The 15,842-nt window shown below is 27.9% G+C and overlaps 1 protein-coding gene across 1 annotated transcript in view; it reads left to right on the top strand.

Moving 5' to 3' along the window:
- The first annotated feature begins 1,981 nt into the window (after positions 1 to 1,981).
- Positions 1,982 to 15,842, top strand: part of Alk (Anaplastic lymphoma kinase) — a 76,342-nt gene continuing 62,481 nt past the window's right edge. The window contains exon 1 of the mRNA XM_075312710.1: positions 1,982 to 3,199. The gene's annotated coding sequence lies outside the window, so the exon portion shown is untranslated. The remainder of the gene's footprint in view (positions 3,200 to 15,842) is intronic.

The raw sequence follows: 15,842 nt of genomic DNA, 5'->3' as shown, positions 1-15,842 counted from the left end.
GGGGAAGGAGACGAAGGGAAGGAGGCCGGTTAACCTTCACTACATGGAATTTGAAACGTGCAAATTTTGATGTTTAAGATTAGTGCGAGTAATCTGGCTCACTTAGACTTTTCATAATAAATCGTATTAATAAAATTTGCCGTAATAAGTACTTATTACGAATTTCTAATGTGGTGGTGCATCAAACCCCCATGCAGCGAAATTCAATGTCATGCGCTGCGCTGCCAACTTCAGGGTCCAGTGGACGGGTTTCGACTGCAGTTATCAATCTGGGCATTGACCAAGAGTTAGGCCCTGTTGGCCCGTCTATAGATCGACTCCTCTTTGGCAATCTTTCGACTTACCAAAAAGTGGTTATCGCTCAAGAAAGTGGTTTAGGGAACGCAGAAATGCTTTGTATATCATAAAGAAATTAGGAATAGTCGACCCAAGTACGTTGTCGGCTAAGCAAACAATTCTTTATGGGCGCAAAGAATTCTTGAAGCTGGAAAAAGGGAACGGTGACTTGTCAGCTTCTAAAAGGGATCGAATATCGTTTTCCTCAGGTGCAAAAGAAAGTCTTGTGATGGGTATCGGTAACAGGGTAGCAGTGGACGGTATGGTTTCAAAGCACTAGTGGCGAAAAATTGAAAATTGTCTGGCGTCTACTCACAGGTACTGGAAAAGTTTCAGGGAACTGCGAAGCGGATGAGTTAGAAAGGATATACACTACATTACATATTCCAGGGGAACTACCTGAAAGCTCAAGTGGGAAGGCTGTTATGATGGGCGGGAGTAGCAACGACAACAAGAAAATACGACCCCATTTTAACGTAAACTAGATATGCTAGTGTTTTCAAGACGTCTGATACACTCCTGATCTTTGCTATAACGGATCGAGTTTGCAAACACTATTGGCGTGAAGTATAATGACTATTACATGAGCTTTCATAGTGCGGAGGAAAAGGAACCAATTAAACCCCTCTGGTGTGAATGGTTTGACCCATTCTGTAAGGCGTAAGCGAATTTTAGGGCCATAAAGCTTCGTCGTGAAGAAACTTTCTGATCGCCCTTTCACACCCTTCCAGTAATTCCCTTGATTATACATATATTATTAGGATGTCCTATCAGAATTCAAAGGGTCTATCTGCGTCATCCTTTTCACTCAGGGACGGAGTTTGATTACCTCCAACAATATTTTGGGAAGAGCATACACACAAAAAAATATTTATATAATTTTTAATTGAAATGTCTTCAATCACAGAAATGCTAGTATCAATTACCAAAGTCAATTAAAAAATTTATTGATCCAATTAAACAATTAATTGACACAACAAATGTTTTGATTAAAATTTTTTCAATCAATTGAATTTTGAATTGAATATTTTTTAAAACCCAATTAAAATTTGAATTGGAAAAATTTTGGTGATATTTTTTTCTATGTAATGTTACACGTTTTTTTTAAAGAGACAAGTGGATCATCTATATATATTCTATTGTCTATGGTTTTAATCTCGTTCGGATTCTCTCTTTACTTTTGAAGAAAAAAAATCATAATTTAATGTGAAAATTGTGTAACCCAAGTACTCTCTCCTTTTCGAAACACTGTGTGATATTTTGACGCATTTCACTTGTTAGTATCTCTTTAATCGGTGGCGCTGAGAGAATCTTTGAGATGAATTCGTAACAGCTGAAAAATGTTTGTGCGAGTACCCAAAAACCTAAGAATGACGACAGGAAAGTATAGCAACAACAACAACAACAACAAGTACGTTACGAATTGTTTTGAGTGTTGTATTCAACAACAAAAATCAGGGGAACAGACAGACATCCATCCGTATGTGTCGTACGGACAAACACAAGATATAAGAAGATGACAACGAGTCAGTGGACGGTAGCGTGCGCATAGGAAAAATTATTGAGTATGGCGCAAACATCTTAAATGTGAAATGGAATGAGAACACAATTTTCAGTTGATGTTGTACATTCGCAAGGAAAACACATAGAAAATTCCAACTCGGTTTATACTTGGCTATAGTATGCCAACAAACAACAAAAATAAAAGAAAAACAAAACATGTAAAAGAAAATCTTTTCCGATATACGTAACGAATATAAAAGAACTTTCACATTTGTCGGCGTAATATTTGATCGGCTCTAAAATCGTGTGGTATCACCGGTGATCGTAGATTTAAAAACGTCATGCGAATTAAATAATAAGAGAGTATAACGGGTCATTAGAATACTTTGGGTGTATGTGTATTTGCAAACAAACGAAGCTATTATCAAAGGTGTCCCTCTTAGCATTTTTGTGTTATTTCAAAGAGAGATCAACATTTCCCCTCACTCTTGCTCTCTCTCTCTATCGCTCAACAACATAAAAGGAAAATTCACAACAATAATAATATCAACCATTAAGAGCCCCCAATCATAAAAATGACAACAATTTAAAAGAAATGGATACAAAACAAGTGACAACAACAATGACTATAACAACAATAACGGTCAAGGCAATGAAGGAGATGGTACCATAAAGTACCATCACACAATACAATATTCTAAAATTCTCTACGATTTCTTTGTTGATATATGCGAAAAAAAGTAATAATAGAAAAAAAATCCACAAAGGGAGAAAGTTCAACCCGGAATAATTTACATTTTATTAATTTAAATAGAATAATGGAAAATTCACGAAAACAAAAAAATAAATAAAATTCATAGAACCAGAGAAAACAACCAAATAATAAGGAATACGAAAAAGCTCAATTTTATAATTAAATTTAAACACAAGTGATAAAGTTAAAAAGAAAAAAAAAACAGTTTATGAAAAATTTTAAAAAATATGATTTTTGGCAGCTATATAAAGAAAGAGAAATAAAATAAACAACAAAATATCCATTAAAATTTGCAAAGTGTGTCAATAATAATTAATAAGTCCATGCTAGAAAATCTCTAGTCCTTAGTCCATGCCATTGAAAATATTTTTGCAATTTGAACGTGCGTCATTATTGTCATTATTATTATTGTTTCTTCTTCAAATATTATTATGTTTTTGTTTTAAATTCACTTAAAATTATTTTTGGGCAAAAAAAAATACTACATAACAAAATAAAAACAAATAACAATAAGATCTCGGAAAAAAGTAAATTATTAATATAATTGTTGTGTATTTGTGTTTCAAATACGAAAATTGAACATCACACATTTGGAAATTTTTATGTGTAAGTATTTCAGAATTTTTTTGTAATTTAGATTTTTGAAAATATTGAGTTTTCATAGGCCGACCAATATCATTCGTAACAATTTTGTTGATTTTTAAGGAATTTATACATAGTAGAAGCAATACCATTTTTATATTTTTAAAATGATATAATAGGAAAATTTCTTAATTCGTTTTTTAAACATTGTATTAAAAAACACATTATGTTTGAATTGAAATTTCTTTAATAACAGAAATGATAGTAAGAGTAACCAATTTTTTAATTAAAATCAATCAAAATATTCAATTTATTTACCACAATTTTGATACATCAAATAACATTAAATTTGTAATTAATTACACTTTTTATTATACCCACCACCATAGAATGGTGATGGGGGTATAATAATTTTGTCATTCCGTTTGTAACACATCGAAATATCGATTTCCGACTTTATAAAGTATATATATTCTTGATCACACAGAAAAAAATATCACCAAAATATTTCCAATTAAAAAGTTAATTGAATTTGAAATTTTTTTCAATTAATAAATTAATTGGTACAATTAACTTTTTAATCAAGATAGAAACATTAAGTTAATTAAGTCAATGATTGAAAATTTTAAAATTTTTAATTAAAAAGTTAATTGATACAATTAACTTTTAATCAAATTCGGAAGACTAAGTCAGTTTATGATGATGATGAACATTTTTTTAAATTTTTAATTATTTTTTTTTCAAACAATCAATTGTTAATCCAAATAAAAATTCAGAATTTAATTGAAAATAGTTACCTTTTTTTAATTAATAAATTAATTGAGTTTTGCAATCAACATCAATTAAATTTTTAATTGAATCAATTAAAAAATTAATTGAAATATGGCAATGAAATCAATTAATTTTTTAATAAAGAATTTTTTCTATGCCCAATTAAAACTGTGATTGATACTATCATTTTCGTGATTGAAGACATTTCAATTAAAAAATTAATTGGATCAATTAATTTCGTAATTGAATCAGAAAAATTTTTTTTTGTGTGCAGGGAGAAATTTTAAGACGATATAAGCATGTCGGCCTGACCGTCCTCAATAAAGGAGCTATTGTCCTGAAATTTGGCACAGAATCGTATTTTGTCTGCACGCAGGCCAAGTTCGAAGATGGGCTATATTGGTCCAGGTTTTGATATAGCTCCCATATAAACCGATCCCCCGATTTGGGGTCTTGGGCTTATAGAAACCGTAGTTTTTATCCAATTTGCCTGAAATTGAAAATCTGGAGGTATTCTAGGACCATAAAGATGTGTGCCGAAAATGGTGAGTATCGGACCATGTTTTGATATAGCCCCCATAAAGACCGTTTTCCCGATTTTACTTCTTGGACTTCTATAATCCGTAGTTTTTTTTCCAATTTGTCTAAAATTGGAAATCTAGAAGTATTCTAAGACCATAAAAAGGTGTGGCGAAAATGGTGAGTATCGGACCATGTTTTGATATAGCCCCCATAAAGACCGATTTCCCGATTTTACTTCTTGGACTTCTATAATCCGTAGTTTTTTTTTCCAATTTGTCTAAAATTGGAAATCTAGAAGTATTCTAGGACCATAAAAAGGTGTGGCGAAAATGGTGAGTATGGGTCCATGGTTTGGTATATCCCCCATATAGACCGATCTCCCGATTTTAATTTTTGGACTGCTAGAATCCGTAGTTTTTATCCAATTTGCCTGAAATTGGAAATCTAGAAGTATTCTAGGACCATAAAGAGGAGTGCCGAAAATGGTGTGTATCGGTCCATGGTTTGGTTATCCCCCATATAGACAGATCTCCCGATTTTACTTTTTGGGCTGCTAGAATCCGTAGTTTTTACCCAATTGGCCTGAAATTGGAAATCTAGAGGTATTATAGGACTATAAAGAGGTGTGCCGAAAATGGTGAGTATCGGTCCATGGTTTGGTATAGCCCCCATATAGACCGATCTCCCGATTTTACTTTTTGGGCTGCTAGAATCCGTAGTTTTTATACAATTTGCCTGCAACTGGATACCTCGGGGTATTCTAGGGCTATAAAAAGGTGTGCCGAAAATGGTGAGTATCGGTCCATGTTTTGATATAGCCCCCATATAGACCGATCTCCCGATTTACTTCTTGGGCTGCTAGAAACCGTAGTTTTTATCTAATTTGCCTGGAATTGGATACCTAGGGGTATTCTAGGACCATAAAGAGGTGTGCCGAAAATGGTGAGCACCGGTCTATGTTTTGATATAGTCCTCATATAGACCGATCTCCCGATTTTACTTCTTGGGCTGCTAGAAACCGTAGTTTTTATCTAATTTGCCTGAAATTGGAAATCTAAAGGTATTCTAGGACCATAAAGACGTGTGCCGAAAATGGTGAGTACCGGTCTATGTTTTGATATAGGCCCCATATAGACCGATCTCCCGATTTTACTTCTAGGGCTGCTAGAATCCGTAGTTTTTATCCAATTTGCCTGAAACTGGATACCTCGGGGTATTCTAGGCCTATAAAAAGGTGTGCCGAAAATGGTGAGTATCGGTCCATGTTTTGATATAGCCCTCATATAGACCAATCACCCGATTTTACTTCTTGGACTTCTAGAAACCGTAGTTTTTATCCAATTTGTCTGAAATTGGAAATCTAGAAGTATTCTAGGACCACAAAGAGGTGTGCCGAAAATGGTGAGTATCGGTCCATGGTTTGGTATACCCCCCATATAGACCGATCTCCCGATTTTACTTTTTGGGCTGCTAGAATCCGTAGTTTTTATCCAATTTGCCTGAAACTGGATACCTCGGGGTATTCTAGGCCTATAAAAAAGTGTGCCGAAAATGGTGAATATCGGTCCATGTTTTGATATAGCCCCCATATAGACCGATCTCCCGATTTTACTTCTTGGGCTGCTAGAAACCGTAGTTTTTACCCAACTGGTCTGAAATTGGAAATCTAGAGGTATTCTAACATATAAAGAGGTGTGCCGAATATATTGTGTGTCGGTACAGTTTTTGATATAGCCCCTTTTAAACCGGCCCTCCGATTTGGGGTCTAGATTCTTTTAAATCGGCCCGGCCGAACTTACTTCTTTATATACTTGCTCATTATATTGTTAATTGAGATAGTTAATATTTAAAATAAAAATATAGTAAGTTTCAATTATTTTCTTATCAGATTTTATTTTTGATTAGAATGTTTATTGCACCACTAATTTGTTTTAATTTAACATGTTTCCAGCTATAAAATTTTCAATCACTAATTAAACGATCCAATTAAATTTTAATTGAAATTATTTCAATCGCAGAAATTATAAAAAAAAAATTAATTGATACTATTAATTTTTGTGATTGATTTTTGTTTTAATTAAACTCTTAGTTGACTCAATTAAGTTTCTAATATAAATATTTATTAAAATTTAATTAAAAAAATTTAATTGGTGATCATTTTTTTTCTGTGTACAGAAGCAACCAGCAACCTTTTTATTAGTAAAATTTTGTTAATATTGTTTCTGTGAAAATTTTTGTTCTTGTTTTTTTTTCGAGTGTAATATCTATGAATAGACAAAACTACTAAGAATAACATTAAATATTATATATGTATTTCAAGTGCTTCAAGTAATCTCAAATTAATTGAAATTTGTATAGTCTAGCCTAGTTCTTAGAAAATCTTTTGGCCACAGTTTTGGCAAAAATATAAAATTAATATTTTATTCAAAAGTTGGCCATTGTAATAGTAAGCAAAATAAACACAAGAAAATAAAAGCGTCATACCATATGAATATTTTAATATAGCATTTTTATTTATTATTTTTATGAGTATTTTTCAAAAATAAACTTCCGCCACAAGTCGTATCTACAATAGACGAGACCATATTGTTTTCTTTGCAATTAATTTTGAATATTAGTGATATAAATCTTCAAGTTTTGGCAAAGATACAACAATTGTCGTTTTATTTAAAATTTGTCCACTATAATCGCTAGGAATCTAAAACACAAGAAAATATTAATAAATATTTTATTAGTTTATTTATAATTTTTATGTTTACTAAAAATAAAATTACACCTTAATAAGTCGATAGATTAATCGGCTTTGAAGTCGATCTTGATGTCAACAGGCGACTTTTCAGTAATGGAAAAATTCTACCTTTTAGTTTTTTTCTAATTTTAAAAAGTCGAAAAATCCAATTTAAATTAAAGGGAATGTGATCTAGCTCTTTTTATGCTGAATTTTTATCAAAAATCGAAAATCAGGAAGTCAAAATTCGACTTTGCAATCTTCGTAAAAGTCGAATGTCAACTTCTTCAAAATTTTCGCTCAAATCGGCTTATCAATCGGAAAGTAGAATGGTCCAAAGTCAACTTATCCAAATTTGGAAACAGAAACGACAAGACAAAAATGGACTTTTTAAAACAATCGAAAATTCAAGTTTTCCAAAAAGTAAACAAAAATCTACTTTTTGATTATAATTGCAATGCCTAGTCAGGCAGTGCTAATGTTGTTGGAAGAAATTACTTCTTTTAAATTTTGAAAAAGTAGAAAAGTCAAATAGATCGACTCTTCAAAGTTTACAACAAAAAAAAAAAAAACGTAGGATAGACAAGGAGTCGAAAATTTAAAAAAAATCAAAAAAAAAATCTTTTGAATTTTGGAAAAAACAAAATCAAATAAATCGACTTTTCTAAATTTGAAAGAAATTGAATACAATAATTTATTAAAAAAAAAAAACTAATTGATTTGAAAATTTCAATTAATTTTTTAATTGATTCAATACAAAATAAATTCATTTTCAATTGATTCAAACGAAAATTTAATTGATGTCGATTGGAAAATTTATTCAGTTTTTTAATTGATTTAATCAATTATTTAGTTAATCTTCAATTCAATTTTCAATTAACTTTTTAATTAAATCATTTAAACAAATAATTGAGTTTTGCAACGATTACATTTTTGTACTTAAATTGTTAATTGGAACAATTCATTATTAAAAAACCGCGAAAGTTTTCACTATTTTTGGTAACTAACTTTGTGTTGTTAGTTTGGTTAACAAATTATTCTATCAATTAATTATCTTATTAAAAATTAAAAAAAAAAACTGACTTAGTCTACCGAGTTTAATTAAAAAGTTAATTTTATAAATTAATTTTTCATTAAACATTTTCTATCATTGACTTATTTTTTCATTATTTAAGTTTTTCATCTCTTTATCAATTGCATCATTCCCCATTGACGAAATGACCTTATCTTCTCGTACATATGACTGTGGTATATATATTTTCATGTTTGTATATGATTTTTGTCCTTATGTGAACAATATTTCCAAATGTATTATTGCTTAGGGCAACTAACATTCGATGATGCAGAAGAAATCCATTAAAAATTTACACTTGAGGCAAATTACTCAATTATCTTTAACAACATTTTCTCGAGGTGGAAATTGAATTTAAGCTATGGCCCATAATGGGCCACCACTATCATCATCTAGCTACCATCAATAAGGAAAATTGCAATGATGACCTGAAAATGCATTACAAAATATTAAGAGCAACAACAAGAACAAGACCATAAACATAAACAAACATACCTCATAAAAATGTTTGTACGGTGGAAACTGTACATTATACAACGGGAATAGTTTCACAGAGGTATTGTGAAATAATAGATGTGTTTTCTTTTCAATTTGAAGTGATCTTTATTTTTATTTTTCTTTTCTTTTTAATAATTTCAATAAGTTTAAGCTTAATTTAAGTTAATTTAATTCTTGTATTTGGGCAAAAAGTCGGGTTTTGAAATTATTGATTTTTTATTTTATTGATTTAGAAAACTTTTCTATAGAAATAAAATTTTGTCAAAATTTTCTATAAAAATAAAATGTTGACAAAATATTCTAAGAAAAAAAATTTGAAAACATTTCCTATAGAAACAAAATTTTCTATAGAAATAAAATTTTGACAATATTTTCTATAAAAATAAAATTTTTACAAAATTTTCTATAGAAATAAAATTTTGACTAAATTTTCTATAGAAGTAAAATTTTGACAAAATTTTCTATAGAAATAAAGTTTTGACAAGATTTTGTATAGAAATATAATTTTGACAAAAATGTTCTATACAAATAAAATTTTGACACAATTTTCTATAGAAATAAAATTTTGACAACATTTTCTTTACACTGAAAAAAAAGCATACTCGGTTCCAAAGATTTTGTCTTTACTTTAAAAAATTTAGTATTGATTCCGAGCCAAAGAAGCGGAGAATACAAGTAAGGATACTTTTAAGACACAATTCTTTTTTAAATTTAGGTTTTGTGTACTTGCTTCTAGGAAGCAAATTTTAATTTTTCGCTTTCTCAGCTTTTTTTCTTCATATGCTATCAAAGTCCTTTAAAAACGAGTTAACGGCAACTTTATTTTCCAAATTAGGACTCGACTTCCAGTAGAAATTATGCTATGTTTGAAGTAAAAAACTTCTTTAAAATAAAATTTTGAAAAACATGTCCTATATTTGAACGATTTTTTGCTTTGTAGTCAAGATGCAAAAATACAACAAATTTAAAGACAATTTCATTAAATTTAAAGAATTTTTCTGAATTATTAAAGTCAAGTTGACCTTAGCCTATAATTTTTTTCTTTCATGTTAAGATACCCATTTTAAGGTAAAATTACTTAATTATAAGGACAATACGACTTCATTGAAAAGCTTATCGACTTTTGGACAAGGAAAATAACTTTATTTTAGAGAAATGCGTCTTCTATGCTAAGCAAAATTTGTATTCGTATTTTAAAGACATGAAATCTTTGACCTCACGACAATATTTTTTTCAGTGTAGAAATAAAATGTTGACAAAATTTTCTATAAAAATAAAACTTTGACAAAATTTTCTATATAAATAAAATTCTGACTAAATTTTCTTTAGAAACAAAATTTTGACAAAATTTACTATAGAAATGAAATAATGACAAAATTTTCCATAGAAATAAAATATTGACAAAATTTTCTATGGAAATAAAATGTTGACAACGTTTTCTGTAGAAATAAAATGTTGACAAAATTTTCTAAGAAAAAAAAAAATTTGAAAACATTTCCTATAGAAACAAAATTTTCTATAAAAATAAAATTTTGACAAAATTTTCAGGAGTGATAAAATTTTGACAAATTTTTCAGGAGTAATAAAATTTTGACTAAATTCTCTAAAGAAATAATATTTTGACAAAATTTCTATAGAACTAAAACATGACAAAATTTTCTAAAATTTTGACAAAATCTTCTAAAGAAATACAATTTTAACAAAAATTTTTCTATAGAAATTAAATATGACAAAATTTTCTATGGAAATAAAATTATGACAAAATTATCTATATAAATAAAATTTTGACTAAATTTTCTTTAGAAATAAAATTTCGACAAGATTTTCTATAGAAATAAAATTTCGACAAAATTTTCTATAGAAATAAAATTTTGATAAAATTTTCTATAGAAATAAAATTGTGAAAAAATTTTCTATAAATATAAAATTTTCGATAAAAACAAATTGACAGAATTTTCTATAGAAATAAAATTTTGACAAAATTTTCTATAAAAATAAAATTTTGACAAGATTTTGTATAGAAATAAAATTTTGACAAGATTTTGTATAGAAATACAATTTTGACAAAAATGTTCTATAAAAATAAAATTTTGACACAATTTTCTATAGAAATAATATTTTGACAACATTTTCTTTAGAAATAAAATGTTGACAAAATTTTCTATAAAAATAAAACTTTGACAAAATTTTCTATATAAATAAAATTCTGACTAAATTTTCTTTAGAAACAAAATTTTGACAAAATTTACTATAGAAATGAAATACTGACAAAATTTTCCATAGAAATAAAATATTGACAAAATTTTCTATAGAAATAAAATGTTGACAACGTTTTCTGTAGAAATAAAATGTTGACAAAATTTTCTAAGAAAAAAAAATTGAAAACATTTCCTATAGAAACAAAATTTTCTATAAAAATAAAATTTTGACAAAATTTTCAGGAGTAATAAAATTTTGACAAATTTTTCAGGAGTAATAAAATTTTGACTAAATTCTCTAAAGAAATAATATTTTGACAAAATTTCTATAGAACTAAAATATGACAAAATTTTCTAAAATTTTGACAAAATCTTCTAAAGAAATAAAATTTTAACAAAATTTTCTATAGAAATAAAATATGACAAAATTTTCTATGGAAATAAAATTATGACAAAATTATCTATATAAATAAAATTTTGACTAAATTTTCTTTAGAAATAAAATTTCGACAAGATTTTCTATAGAAATAAAATTTCGACAAAATTTTCTATAGAAATAAAATTTTGATAAAATTTTCTATAGAAATAAAATTTTGACAAAATTTTCTATAAATATAAAATTTTCGATAAAAAAAATTGACAGAATTTTCTATAGAAATAAAATTTTGACAAAATTTTCTATAAAAATAAAATTTTGACAAAATTTTCTATAAAAATAAAATTTTGACAAAACTTTCTATAAAAATAAAATTTTGACATAATTTTCTATAGAAATAAAATTTTGACAAAATTTTCTATAGAAATAAAATTTTGACAAAATTTTCTATATCAAAATTTTGACAGAATTTCTTATAGAAATAAAATGTTGACAAAATCTTCTAAAGGAATAAATTTTTGACAAAATTGTCTATAGAAATAGAAGTTTTACAAAATTTTCCATAGAAATAAAATGTTTACAACATTTTCTATAGAAATAAAATGTTTACAACATTTTCTATAGAAATCAAATGTTTACAACATTTTCTATAGAAATCAAATGTTGACAAAATTTTCTGTAGAAATAAATTTTGCTAAAATTTTCTATAGAAATAACATTTAGACAAGATTTTCTGTAGAAATAAAATGTTGACAAAATTTTCTATAGAAATAAAATTTTGACTAAATTTTCTATAGAAATAAAATTTTAACTTAATTTTCTATAGTAATAAAATTTTGACAAAATTTTCTATAGAAATAAAATTTTGACAAAATTTTATGTAGATATAAAATGTTGACAAAATTTTCTAAAGAAACAAAATTTTAACAAAATATTCTATAGTAATAAAAATTTTCTATAGAAATACAATTTTGAAAAAAAAAAAATTCTATAGAAATAAAATTTTGATAAAATTTTCTGTAGAACTAAAATTTTGACAAAATTTTCTATAGAAATAAAATTTTCTAAAGAAACGAAATTTTAACAAAATTTTCTATAGAAATAAAATTTTGATAAAATTTTCTATAGAAATAAAATTTTTATAAAATCTTATATAGAAATAAAATTTTGACAAAATTTTTTATAGAAGTAAAAATTTTACAAAATTTTCTATAGAAATTAAATTGTGAGAAAATTTGCTGTAGAAATAAAATTTTTTCAAAATTTTTATAGAAATAAAATTTTGACAATGTTTTCTATAGAAATGAAATTTTGACAAAATTTTCTGTACACTGAAAAAAAAGCATGACCGGTTCCAAAGATTTTGTCTTTACTTTAAAAATTTTGGTATTGATTCCGAGCCAAAGAAGCGGAGAATACAAGTAAGGATACTTTTAAGACACAATTCTCTTTTAAATTTGGGTTTTGCGTACTTGTTTCTAGGAAGCAAATTTTAACTTTTCGCTTTTTCAGCTTTTTTTCTTCATATGCTATCAAAGACCTTTAAAAACGAGTTAACGAGAGCTTTATTTTCCAAATTAAAACTCGACTTCCAATAAAAATTATGTTATGTTTCAAGTAAAAAACATCTTTAAAATAAAGTGTTGAAAAACATGTCCTATATTAGAACGATTTTTTGCTTTGTAGTCAAGGCAACAAATTTAATGACAATTTCATTAAATTTAAAGAATTTTTCTGAATTATTAAAGTCAAATTAACCTTAGACCAAACATTTTTTCTTTCATGTCAGGACAATACGACTTCATTGAAAAGTTTGTCGACTTTTGGACAAGGAAAAAGCTTTCTATTAGAGAAATGTGTCTTCTATGCTAAGCAAAATTTGCATTCGTATTTTAAAGAAATGAAATCTTTGACCTAACTACAATATTTTTTTCAGTGTATAAATGAAATTTTTTTATACAAATAACAAATTTTTACAAATTTTTTATACAAATGAGCCATTAACTAAGGCAATGAGACTTTTTAACACTTATAATGAGTTCTTGGATTTTACTTTTACTAAGTATAAATTGAAACATTTGCTATACTCCCTAATACATTAAAGGTTATTGTATTTACATTTTTTTATTATTTACTTTACTTTTTAATTTTAATGAAATGTTATGCGTAGTCTGTAAGGGTTATGTAATCCATAGACATAAATAAATGAAATAAAATGAAATTTAAGTCAACATTAATTTCATTTTTGTTTTAGGTCAAAGACAATTTTTGGTAAGCTCTCTCTTTTTGTAAAAAAAAAACTTCGTCACTTTTACAATTCAAGGGATATTTAAAACCCCAAACAAATTATCGCTATTAGGAGTGGTGATCATACAATAATAAATAAACTTCTAAAATAAAATAATAAAACATTTTTTCGAAAAAGCAGTTTCTTTTGCATAATAACTACAAAAATTTCAAAATATTAATTTATTTGGTAGGTTTTTGGTAAAATTTTCTTAAAATTTAGGTAGACTATTTTTGGCTTGAGTGGCAACTGTGAATGGAACCCGCAAATCCCCAAATTACACCCCAAGAAATATTGTTATTGTTTTCTGTACTCTCCCTCTCTCTATTAGGACTTTATTTCATTGGGGTCTTTATTTGGTGATTTTATAAAACCTAAAAGTAGATTTTATAAAACCTAAAAGTATGCTTTAAAATTACTCCAATATGACTTTTACTTAGAAAACATTTCTTATAAACCTTACAAAACAGGATATACCATCATCAACACTTGGGTGACTGGCAATGGTTCAACGCCACCTATATGTGTAAAGTAAACGTCAACATAAACCATGGGAAATAGAATCGTTCAAAGGAAACACCATAAATTCAATTACAATCGGTACGAAGCATCATCCTAAGGCAATTGGGTTGACTTATTGAGATGTCCGGTGTTATGGAAAATTCAGTTACCGTTTGCAACATCTATTCCCAGATCGGATGCACAATCCATAGTATACTCAAAGTATTCTTACCTGGTCTTGTCATGTCACAGCTGTATAGAATTTGCGTTGTAAATATTTTTGGGAAAAAAACCGAAATATATTCGAAAGCCTAGTAAGAGAGTTTTTATTTTCTCTTTACTCTTTTATGGCCAAAGAGAATTTCAGATAATTGCGTTCAAACATTTCTTAATGCATTGCCAAAAAAACATTCTTTAAAAATGTTCAACATGTTTATTTAGCAGCCATAGACAATAGAAACAGTCTCTACCTAGGACAAAAGGATATGTCTGCAAAAATTTTCATCTCAGACCTGTCCATTGTTTTTGGGTCCCCACCCCCCAATATGAGAGGGGAAAGGGGGTTTGTATTTTTTACTCTCTTTAGACAGCCTATGTTAACAACCTCCATCATCGGTAACACACAGCATCAACAGTCACTACGAATACTCAGGGCTCAAGAACAGGGATACATGGTAGAGACGAGATAATCGGGAGAATCTGAACTGAAGGAATAATGACCAAAAAAACCGAATGAGTCGAGAAGAAAGAATTCATTTCATTTTCATTTAACATTACACATTCTCGCGTATAGCGTAGAGTATAACAGCGTATTTAGGTACCAAATGCCAGATGGATGGATGGATGGATGAATGTATTCTGGGTGGATGGATGCTAAAAGGGAAAGATGATCCAAATGGACCCTTTTTCAATTTTTACGTAAATTTACTGTTTATTTTACTCTCCGACGTTCGTTGTCCATTTGTATTGTGGGACATGCGCCGAAAATCTTTGCGATTTAATTAACCCATGAAAAAGTTTCAAGGCATAAGGTATTTACGATGTGATTTGAATATTGTTTTTCTGATGTAGCATGGAATTTTTTTCATTCCCCAAAAAATTAGAGAAATATGGGTTATATTAGTTTAACTAAATCTACTTTTCTGAACAATGTTTCCAGTAGTTTTCTAGTTCTAGCCCCTCAAATTAGAACGCTTTCATCTGTAAAAATCCGCAGTTTAAAGCAAATTTCCTCGATAAAAATTCCATAATTTTTTTTACAACTTTTCATGAATCGAATAAACAAATTTGACAATTGACATTTTAATTTATGGACTATAATACGAGGTAATAATGAGAACATTTGGTCCAAGATTTAGGATCTAAAACACCAATTACATTTTTTTTGCTTCCTTTAAAATTAAATTTTTAAAGAAAACGAACTATGTTCGTGCGACTTGGAGAAACTGGCATTTAATTATAATGAAAAAAATAATAAAATCGAAAAATCCTAAATAAAATCCTTAAATTTCTGAAAATTCTTCTTCTAATACCCAATGCAAAACTTTCGTCCCACTTATGGACGAAAATCCCCAATACTGCTTCCGCAAATGAACTGCCATCAATGAAGGTTGCTTGAACTTTTATTTATTTATAAAAAAACATCGGGAGGAAGTTTCAGACCACTTTAGACAAAACATCCCTTAAAGGAGGGTCTCTCTGCAGCACAAATGAA

This window comes from Haematobia irritans, chromosome 5 (genome assembly GCF_050003625.1).
Source record: "Haematobia irritans isolate KBUSLIRL chromosome 5, ASM5000362v1, whole genome shotgun sequence".
Taxonomy (NCBI): Eukaryota; Metazoa; Arthropoda; class Insecta; order Diptera; family Muscidae; genus Haematobia; species Haematobia irritans.
The sequence above is the reverse complement of the archived record's forward strand: the minus strand, read 5'-3'. Positions and strand labels throughout refer to the sequence as shown.